At 39.3% G+C, this 10,595-nt stretch overlaps 1 pseudogene across 2 annotated transcripts; it reads left to right on the top strand.

The window, feature by feature from the left end:
* The first annotated feature begins 565 nt into the window (after positions 1-565).
* LOC146646885 (B2 bradykinin receptor pseudogene) lies at positions 566-9,154 on the top strand (annotated as a pseudogene). Of its 2 annotated transcripts, XR_014908766.1 has the most exons (3): positions 566-693; positions 4,953-5,040; positions 6,487-9,154. The product of XR_014908766.1 is annotated as a B2 bradykinin receptor pseudogene, transcript variant X2 (transcript). The 2 variants fall into 2 exon arrangements; XR_014908765.1 differs by lacking the exon at positions 4,953-5,040.
* Positions 9,155-10,595: the final 1,441 nt, after the last annotated feature.

Below are 10,595 nucleotides of genomic sequence, written 5' to 3'. Positions count from 1 at the left end.
AATTTGAATACACATGGTGTAGCTATAATATAACATTTATGGGGGGGTAAAGTTATTATCGGAAAGTTTATCAGCACTTCAAGGTTCAAGGTTACTTTATTTTCATTTAGATGTTTCCTTATGTACATGACAATGTAGCAGCACAGTAGGGCAGAATAGTGCTGGTGGAATTAATGAGGTATGAAGTTCACCAGTCTTACCACCTTCTTGAGTAGAAGCTGCAATTGAACCTTGTTGTTTTGGTCTTGATAATCCACCTCCCGCCAAAACCCACATGGTAAGACAATTTATCGGTTTCTTCAATGGAAATGATTGTGGTACGAGTATATACACACACACACACACACACACACACACACACACACACATATATATATATATATATATATATATATATATATATATATATATATATATATATATATATATATATATATATAATTTCCGTTGAATTAATGATATGAAATGTTTATTTATTTCATTCCGGCACGTTAGGCCCTCCGTACCACAACGGTACTTAAACAGAGAAAAGGGAGGGATTGACCGAAGTGTGTGGCAGCAGCGCGAGCCATCGGTTTACTTTCCCCTCGAAGTCAGCGACAGCCACAGTCAGTAGCACAAGGTGTTGGATGTGTATAGTTGATTTTTGGTACGCTTTCTTTTTTACCTAGAGGACAGACTCTTGCGTACAAGGTATGAACAAACTTGTTTTTTACTTTTCTGTCTGTGTTTTTTTTTTCTTTACCTTTTTTCTTCTGCAGTTTAAGGTTAATTAAATCACAACTACAACTTAACAGTGTGCATAATGATTTATAATGAAAAGTGTTTTCTGCTTTATATCCAGGGCCGTTGCTAGCCATTTGGGTGCCCTAAGCCCCCCCCCGCCACTGAAAAAAAAAAAAAAAAACATTAATACTTTTGAATTTCTCAGTGGAATTTGTTTAATTAAATAACAACAAACATGACAGTTAAACAAATAAATAAGGTTAAAGGAGGTTAAAAATACTGTTACAAATAAATACTGAAACAAAAATTGAACATTGGAACAAGAACAAAGAGCCTGGCAATAATGTGTAATTTTTTTTATAAAAAAATAATATATATAATATAATAGTATTATTATTAATATATTTACAAATAGTTTCACAATAGAATTTAAATAAGAAACTTAAATAAGAAAAATAAGAATTTGAACACAAAAGCCACATTCCTTAAGTAACTATGTTAAACATTTTTACAATTCGTTGTCAGAGTATGCCCTAGACTCTAGGGCATACTCTGACAACCAGAAAATGCAGGCGTGGTGTGCCTCTCTAGGGCCTAGAGAGGCACACGCCTGCATTTTCTGGTTGCAAAATCAGCTATAAGGTCATCATATGATAGCTTCTGAGCCACGTCACCATTGATGCTGATAACAGCCAGACCACTTAAACGTTCCTGCCCCATTGATGAACGCAGGTACGTTTTAATGAGTTTGAGCTTTGAAAAGCTTCGCTCAGCAGAGGCAACTGTGACAGGCAGGGTCAGTGCAATACGCAGAGCAATCCACAGATTGGGATATACCTCTTGAAGCTGATTGTCATGTAAAAATGACAGCATTTCCAAAGCAGACGTCTGTGGTGGCAGCTGAGGAAGGTTGATGATTTCCTGCATCATCTCAGGTCCATCAATGTCAGCTACTCCCTTATCTGTCAGTGTCTTCTGTACTTCAGTGCAGTGTTTTTTTAAATCCTCCTTGGACATCCCATTCACTTTGCTGAAATCAAGCAGCACTCCATATTTCTCCTTCACTTGATTCATGGTCTCAAACCTCTCCTGTAGGGAGATTAAAGCAGAGTCCACAACACAATTGAAAAATGTGACCTCAAGCTTTTTAAGGGCATCATGGAGGGGCTCATCAACAGCTTCATATGCAAACTGCCTTTTTGTGCTCCTGAGCCTTTTCTCCTTCAACTGTGGTTCTATGTTCAGGGCCTCACAGAGTTCTTTGGCAGCTGACACAGCCTCATCAAACCCAGACTGTCTGTATTTAGAGAGGTTACTTTTGGCAGTGTCAATGAGCCTGACAGCAACATCGAGCTGCATGGAGCTGGACTGTAGTAACTTGTTCACCTGGTTTGTGATTGTAAGAAGTTCACACCACACGATGGAGCAAATCAAAAATCGAAATGAGGCTACTTCCTCAGCAAGCACTTGAGCCTCCACCTTTGCGACTGCATCACTTACAGCTTCTCTGGCCTCCAGGAGAGCATCCCTCACTTCTTTTGTCTGACTCCGGACAGCAGTTACACTTTGAAGCCTGCTTTCCCATCTAACGTCACTCCAAGATTTAAGTGTCAATTTCACATGTTTTGTTAAAATGGCCCATCGCTGGGTGGCACTGGAAAAGAAATTGAACAACTTCTGCAAATACCCAAAGTAGCCAGTTGCATCTGGAGAGGACTTGGCAGCATCAGCTATGACCAGATTCATCGTGTGAGCTCCACAAGGCACAAACAATGCTCTCGGGTTTAATTGTAGCAGTCTGGCCTGAACACCTTGCTTCTTCCCCTTCATGTTGGCCCCATTGTCATAGGCCTGTCCTCGACAGTTTTCAAATGGAATGCCAAGCTCCTTCAACTTGTCAAGGACAACATTGGACAGGTTAAGGCCAGTTGTTTGCTCCACATTTATATAGCCAAGAAAGTATTCTTTAATATCTGGTTGTGCTTGGAAACAAACAATGCGTACTATGACTGACATTTGTTCAGTGTGACTCACATCTGGAGTACAGTCAAGAATGATGGAGAAGTATTTTGCCAACTGGATTTGCTTCACAATGGCGCGGAATGTTTCTGAAGAGATAATCTGAATTAGTTCGTTCTGTGTCTCAGGGCTGAGGTAATGTGTGTGGGAACCTTCATCTTTTATGTTGGCCAAGTGATTTGCCATTACAAGGTCATATGTTGCCATAAGCTCTACTTCCTTCAAGAAGTTGCCATTGTCCGGCTCATAAAGACAGTCAGAAGAGCCCCTAAAAGACAAATTTCTGGAAGCCAGTGAGAGAGTTATTGAGAGTAATCGTTTGAGAATCTCTCGCCACTTTTTCCTTTCTGCCTCTAGTAAGGTCAACTCCTGTTGATCTATTGCCATGCTTTTCTTTAGCCGTGTGTCCAGTTCTCTCCACTTAAGCATGCACTGTATGTGGTCTTGGCTACACTCATGACCCCTCAAACGGATGTTGATGTTCGACCAGTCACTGAAGCCCTCTGTACTCAGCTTTATATCCTTCACACTGAAAAGCTTACATGCAAAGCAGAACACAGCATTGTTCTGCGGTGAGTACACTAACCAGCTCCGGTGAACCTTTTCTCCATTGGGAAGAATTTTGAACTTAAGGCTAGTGTGAAATGCTCTTCCATCAGGCCCCTTTGGAAAATTAAAATCAGAGCTGACATTAAAAGGACCTCTCCGCACAATTTCAACACGATCAGCATCTACAATGTGAGCTGGCCAAAGAGCAGGATCGGTTGAAGGGGGCACACTTGTCTCCACAGTGTCACTTTCTGATAGTCTCTCAGTGACAGGACTCTCAGTGGTACTTGTGTATGGAACTGTACCTGAACTGGTGGTTGATGGTTCTTGTTCTTCTTGGCTAGGGATTGTTGCAGGGTCTACAATGGCTGGTGGTTGATGTCCAGGGATGGCACTACTACTGGATGGTTCATCCTGTCCTTGAGATCCTCCTTGAACATATTTAAGCATTGACCCTGCATACAAGAGAAAATATTCAGGGATTTTACAGAAATACAATTTTGAATCTACAGTAGGCCTACGAAAGATTGCATTATAAGACTAATAAATTAAGTAAGTCACTGGTACATTTAAAAATTACTAACTATATTTTACATGTATAGATTTTCATAATGGCAAATGGCAATATAAACATGCTGTACATAATTTGATATAAATGCGCAAGTAGGAAATCTATATTACTGGAAGATATAGGTTTCATATTACAGTTTCACCAACAGATGTCGCCCTTGATCTATGAACCTAAAGAAAGACGAGAACTATTTATGTGTTCAGACGTCAATGGCATAAATAAGATATGCGTCTTTATAGATATCCTGAAATGCAGCAACATACAAAGTAATCTTGTCTAATCTGATAATAATACTTGACTGCATCACTGACCTATCCCAAAGTTAAGGTTAATCAGTAGCATGCATGACGTTAGCCAGCTAGCAACCTGAGGAGGGAAATGCTAGTCTCACGAATCACGATAACGTTAGCAATCGTGAGTCACGATTGCTAACGTTATCTGAAAACCGTCAATTGAGTGACCATGATGAGTTGCTTTTAGTAGTCCATTCTATATTCATATCCACAACGTAAACAAACTACCCAACATCAATCATTTGCAACATTTGTTAACACAGTATGAACACTGCTAACAGGAGCTATCACAGAGTTGACGGACATGAGCGTGCAAGCAAGGGCTACAATAATGAACTTTTTTTATTATTATTATTTAAACATTGCCTTACCGGCAAGCGACGCCTGAGTTTCATCACGCTTCCTCTTCTTCTTTCTTTTCTCCGCTCCCGACTCCTGTTGCCGTTTCGAGGCCATGTTCAAACAGGTGTTTACCAATTATAGAACAGACCACTGGGAGTGGGGGGGCACCAGGAGGAGACTGGAGACAGGGCACAAAGCAGATTCACCCCTTTTCTCGGGAAAATTGTTTTATGTTGCTTTTGTATTGTTTAACCATATTAATGCATATGATATTTATAGTATTAATATGGTTTACTTTTTTTTTTTACGACCCTGATTTTTTTGGTGCCCTACCGGCCATTTGGTGCCCTACGCAGTGTGCGTTATGTGCGTTTGCGGAGCTACGGCACTGTTTATATCATTACTTGTGACAAATAACAACAAAGTTTTGAGTTAATATTCTGGCTGTGCAGGTTATGAACTCTGTCAGGTGTAACTGCAGATTCTTAACTGGATTTGTCTCAACACGTTTAGCGTTTTGAGAACCTTTAACCAAAACGAGTAAGTACGATTAAACATTTAGACTAATACAAACACACACACATGATGACGAGTTTTTGTTTTTTGCCACTTTGTTTTGTTTTTAAGCGTTCATGCATTTCAGTTAAAATTGTTTTAAAGCTGCTGAGAAAACATACAGAAACTGTGGATGCCCCGCAGTTATACAGTGGAGGCGACATGCAGGCAAAATGTTGTTGGATTGGTGCTGATAACCGTTAATCATCCTTTTGTGCAATTGCTTTTCATATTATGCAGCGTTAAGTGACAGATATGGAAAAGTTCTGCATTCAATGTGGTTTCTGTTTTGCTGAACCGCAGTAAGTTTAAAATGTGAATACCTTTGGGTTGTTATCGTTTATGTGCAAAAACAAATACAAAATACTACATAGGCGTGGGGGACAGGGGGGTGTTAGAATTAAGTACTTTTAATACAAAAAAGTTTTAAAAGCAACAAAAACAAAGTTCAGCAACCCTTTAGAGGATTGAGTGTTTGAGTTATTGTTGGTGTTGATGTTACTCAAGACATCAATTATCTGTCATTAACACCAGATTTTCATAGAAAATCAATTTTCTATGAAAGATTGAGGTTTTTTTATTTTTTGAGGAGGGTTTTTTTTTGTTTGTTTGTTTGTTTGTTTACTATTTTAAATGTCTAGGCAAGGGGGAAAATCAGTTGATTTTTATTTATTTAGCACCAGTTTGCACAAACTGTTCCCTTAAGGTCTTTATAGTGAAAGATGAAGACTATGATAGAGAAAAACCTGACACGCATACAAGTCCCTGGGGGGAAACACTTCTTTGAGACAGGAAGAGGCCTTTGGCAAACCCCGATTCAGGAAGGGCTAGCCATCTTTACTGTGAATAGTTGGGAGATGAGTGGAAAAAGAAGAGAAACAAGTGGTTCATGGGTAAGCAAAGGAAAACACAAACTATGGTAGAAAGTAGATAAAAGTTTATGAGAAATAGAAGGAAAATACGTTGTGCGTCATAGTAAGTTGTCTAATTGGATGAGCCTAGAGCAACTTCAGTGTTAGGCTTGGCAGTACAGTGGTGCAGTGGTAAGCTCTGCTGCTTCAAAGTACAAAGCTATTGGGTTCAAATCCAGTCGGGGACCTTTTGCATAGTGTTTCTATCCTCTCACTGGGTACTCTGGGTTCCTCCCACACTCCCTGAATTGAATAAGTGATGGCATTGTTTTTGAATTTTATTAAGGATTTAGAGATGGTGAGAAAAGTTCATTTAAAAAAAAAAAAGATTTTCTTTCAGGAGTCACCAAAACAGGTTCTGTGCCTGAACTTGCCACAGTGTTTATTTATTAGGAACGAACTGGAAATACAGCAACAGCTTTTGCATTATGAGTTTTAATGACAATGAAGTATATCGCTGTGTTCCATATAACATAGCATTTCATAATGTTTTACCTGTGTTGCTGTCCTCTCTCTGCAGCATCCGTTCCAACTCTTACTCTGTCAAGATGTCTGGAGACCAAAGTAACACAGGAGAAGACCATTGTATTCCTGAAGACAACAGCTTGGTCTTCACTCTGGTTCCACCCTACATCCTGGTCATCAGTGTGCTTGGAATCATCTTTAATGTGTTTGTGCTGATGGTTTTCTGCCTCCACAAGAAGGCCTGCACTGTGGCTGAGATATACCTCAGCAACCTGGCTGGAGCTGACCTTGCTCTGGTGTGCTTTTTGCCCTTCTGGGCTGAATATACAAGAAAGGGATTTGACTGGCCTTTCAGTGAAAGCCTGTGCAAAGTGACATCAGCTGTTATCTACATGAATGCGTTCTGTAGCATTTACTTCCTTGTTCTGGTTAGCATAGATCGTTATGTGGCACTGGTGCACCCACTTTCCCATGAGAGGATACGCCGGCCGTTTTATGCCAAACTGGGATGTCTGTTTGTGTGGGGTCTTGGCTTGGTCTTTGCTCTCCCCATATTCATCTACAGGAAGTTAAAATTCAACTCTCAGTTAAATCTTACTCACTGTTCACTTGACTTGCCACAAAATCAATATCTGGCATCTGAGGTGACAACCATAACATTCAGCTTCATCGTCCCTGTTATCATTATTTTGTTCTGCACTGTCAAAATTATTCAAACTCTGAGAAAGAGGCTAATGGAGGTTTTAAACATTCAGAAAACGGATCAGAAGGCCACCACTCTCATCCTGGCAGTTCTCCTGGCATTCCTGATCTGCTGGGTGCCATTCCACGTGACAAAGATACTAGATGTGCTCCGAAACACTGGCATTCTGAAATGCCACATCACACTGACCATCGTCCAACAGATCTCTACGTACTTTGCCTTCTTCAACAGTGTCCTTAACCCCATTCTCTACGTCTTAGTAGGGAAAACTTTCCAGAAACGAGCAAAGGAACTCTTCATATTGTGGAACAAGACTCAAACAGCATCTTTCAGCCGACTGTCCACACGCCTGACAAGTTTTAAATTGTGATCATAGCTCAAAGTGATATGCGGGACTGCGATCTTTTGGATGTGTGCTGTGATGGTTTACCCAGTTAAATGGACAATTATTTACTCAGGCAAGGAGAAAAATGTTGTTTTTGTAATCTGAATGTTTGTTTGTTTTTTTGTTTAACATTGTGCATGCATTACTTTTTCTTCAGAAAGGGATATTTAGCCATAACATGTTTATTTCCTAGAGGTGATACTGAAAGGCTGTCAGTCTGACTCTGCTTGGTGTAGTGAAGTCTGAGCGTTCTTTGACCGTTTCTCCAGTTGGAACATAACTCCTGGCTTTGGCTAAGAGAAAGTAGCATGCAGAAGACAGCTAGCATGGAGGAAAGGCTAAAGATAACAAGCAAGTCGTCTGAAATGTGATTCATGCAACACTCCTGAAGTTAAAGAATGAAAATACACTGTTAGAAAAAAAGTCACAATAGGACCTTTTTATTGTCTTGGGCTTTGTTCCATGTTTCGTCAGACTCTGACAGAGGAGTAAATAACAGGAGACATTACCTCATACCTCAAACAAGTTTTGTTTTACCAACCGTCCATGAACCCGTATCTGTTTAGATGTCACATTTTGAAAAATATAATTATAAAACTATAATTGCAAATAATTACATTTAAGGCCATATTTGAGCTTTCGTTTGTGCTAAATTTCAATGAAGTTAAAATTCAATGGCAAGTAAGGGTGTGGTTGTTCTTCAAAACCAGTGATCCAGTATAGCTTTCTCTTGACATCCTGTTGACATTCGTAGCATGACAGGATATGAGGCTCAAATTTCAAATGTGTCATTCTACTGCTCATCCTCTAATTGATATCGATTAGACACAATTTCAGATTTAATGCCATAATAACCCTGCTTCATAATTGAATAGCATTCCCACCTTTATTTTATATTGCACATGTGATAAACACAAGCTGAGATAATGAAACAAATATGCAAAAGAGACGGCAACAGTTTAACAGTGTTTATACTATTAACATAATATTTGCATGGTTAGATTTTCCACTTCACTTGTGGGCATGGTTATGTAGTTGGAGTGCTCTGTGCTGTGGCATGATGCAGATTTACTGCTACCAACTTGGATTGTTTCAGTGATGAACTTAAAGTTCAAAGAGGGATTTTTTTTCTTTGCATTATATTAAAGTATTGTGCTTCTATTCCCATTGCATCAAAAAGAAACTCTGCATGGCTATATGTAAGGGTTTTAACCTCCTAAGACCTGAACTCTTTCATGGCATGCATTTTTAATTTCTCTTTGGGCTGATTGGGACCTGATGATTGTAAAAAAAAAAAAAAAACAAAGAAATATGTGATTTTTTTTTAACCTGATTTTCATTTCTAAGAAAAATGAGATCCACATATGAGGACATTCGCTTTAAATTTTGATAGAACAGTAGCAATATGTACTCGCAAGTGGATATTGGGCCCTTGTAGAGAAAAAAAACGTAGTATTGTGGTCTAGACAACCCTAAAATGTGATGTCCTAAAATGTATGTGGACGCCAGGTCCTAGGAGCTTAAATTTACAGTTTAAATACAATTAACAATGCTTTAAGTAGTTTATTTACGGTTTAAAATCACAGATCACTGCTGGACACTGAAATGCATACCTCTTTTTCACAGCACTTTTAATGTAACACTCAATATTAATCACTTGTAGACAATAAATTAATAAAACGCTCCAGACTTTTGTTGTCCCCTGTGGTGTGGTTCTTTGTTACTTTTAATGCTTCTTTAAGCTGTCCATCACGAGTCTTACACTTTTTAAAAACAAGTCTGTATCTTCTATACTTCAGGTTCAGTGAGCTGTTAAAAGTAGCTGTTCTCAATCTGTGGCATGAGCCCCCCCTGGTGGGCCAGTGACCCACTACAAGTGAAGATGTGGACAAAAAGTATGGAATTAAAGCTTGAGTAGGAAAAATTAACATTTTGCAGATTTATAAGCGGTCTGCAGTTACTTTATATCTGTGCAATGTCAAATTCTATTAGAAACCACCAAAACATTTTAAATAAAATGCACTTCCTAAATTTTGCAACAGTTAAATGTCTGTGTTCCACTACATGGGACATTTAGAGCAGATCTGGCCACAAATCAGAGATGGCATGAGTTTTATACACTGGACAGCAGCAACTCCAACAAGCCTTTATTTGGTAAGCAGGAACCAGCTCTCTATGCAAGATATGTGGTTAGTGGGCTGTCCATGCCTGCTTTGTCTCAAGAGTGCACATTGCAATATCCAGAGGTGGGAAGTAACGAAGAACAAAATATTTCATTACTGTACTTAAATTTTTCAGGAGGCTGTACTTCACTTGAGTATTTATTTTTCTGACAGCTTTTTACTCCTTACATTTTTAAACAAATTTCTGTTCTTTCACTTTTTACATGTTCACAACAGGCTCATTACTTTTGGTTTAACAGATTTGAAGGCAGTTATTTTTAGGTCACTGTGGGCCTTCGAACAGGAAACAGATTAAAGCCTAAACAGTAACACATGAAAGGCAGTCCTGTTCACCTATTAATCAACAGGGTATGTGGCACACAAAGAGATGAAAAGGGGAACGCTGCATGCCATAATCAACGGTTAAAGTGGGCTGGCATTTTTATTTATTAATTTCTTATATTTATGTTTTGTGGCACAGCACCATGACAACTGCAGGTGTCCACAAGTTGTGGTTGCAGAACTTCAGTATCCAGCTGGCCCTGCAGGGGCCAGTTCAGAGGGAACTGTGGTGAATTCAAAGTAAAGTGCAGTGTGTGACTGCCGTGTGGCTGTGGTTTCATGGTCAGAGTTAAGTTGCATCAAGTGTAGCAGAGATGAATTTGAAGTTAAGCTGATGATGCTTAGATTCAATCAATGATTCCAACTTCATGCCACCTAGAAAAAAAAAAAAAAAAAAAAAGACAGCACGTAGTGTACGGTCAGTGTAGAGAATGGAAATACAGGACAACTCATGAAACATCTGCAGACATCTCGCTGTCACGATGCTACCCTAGAACAATAACTGCTCAATAAAATAACTAAACAAATAGTGGAGAACGACCACTTGAGGAGGCAACCTACCTCAAGTGCCC

The sequence above is a fragment of the Rhamphochromis longiceps genome, linkage group LG19 (genome assembly GCF_057381845.1).
Source record: "Rhamphochromis longiceps isolate RC_006_pf linkage group LG19, R_longiceps_female_GT1.1, whole genome shotgun sequence".
In the NCBI taxonomy this organism is placed as follows: Eukaryota; Metazoa; Chordata; class Actinopteri; order Cichliformes; family Cichlidae; genus Rhamphochromis; species Rhamphochromis longiceps.
The sequence above is the reverse complement of the archived record's forward strand: the minus strand, read 5'-3'. Positions and strand labels throughout refer to the sequence as shown.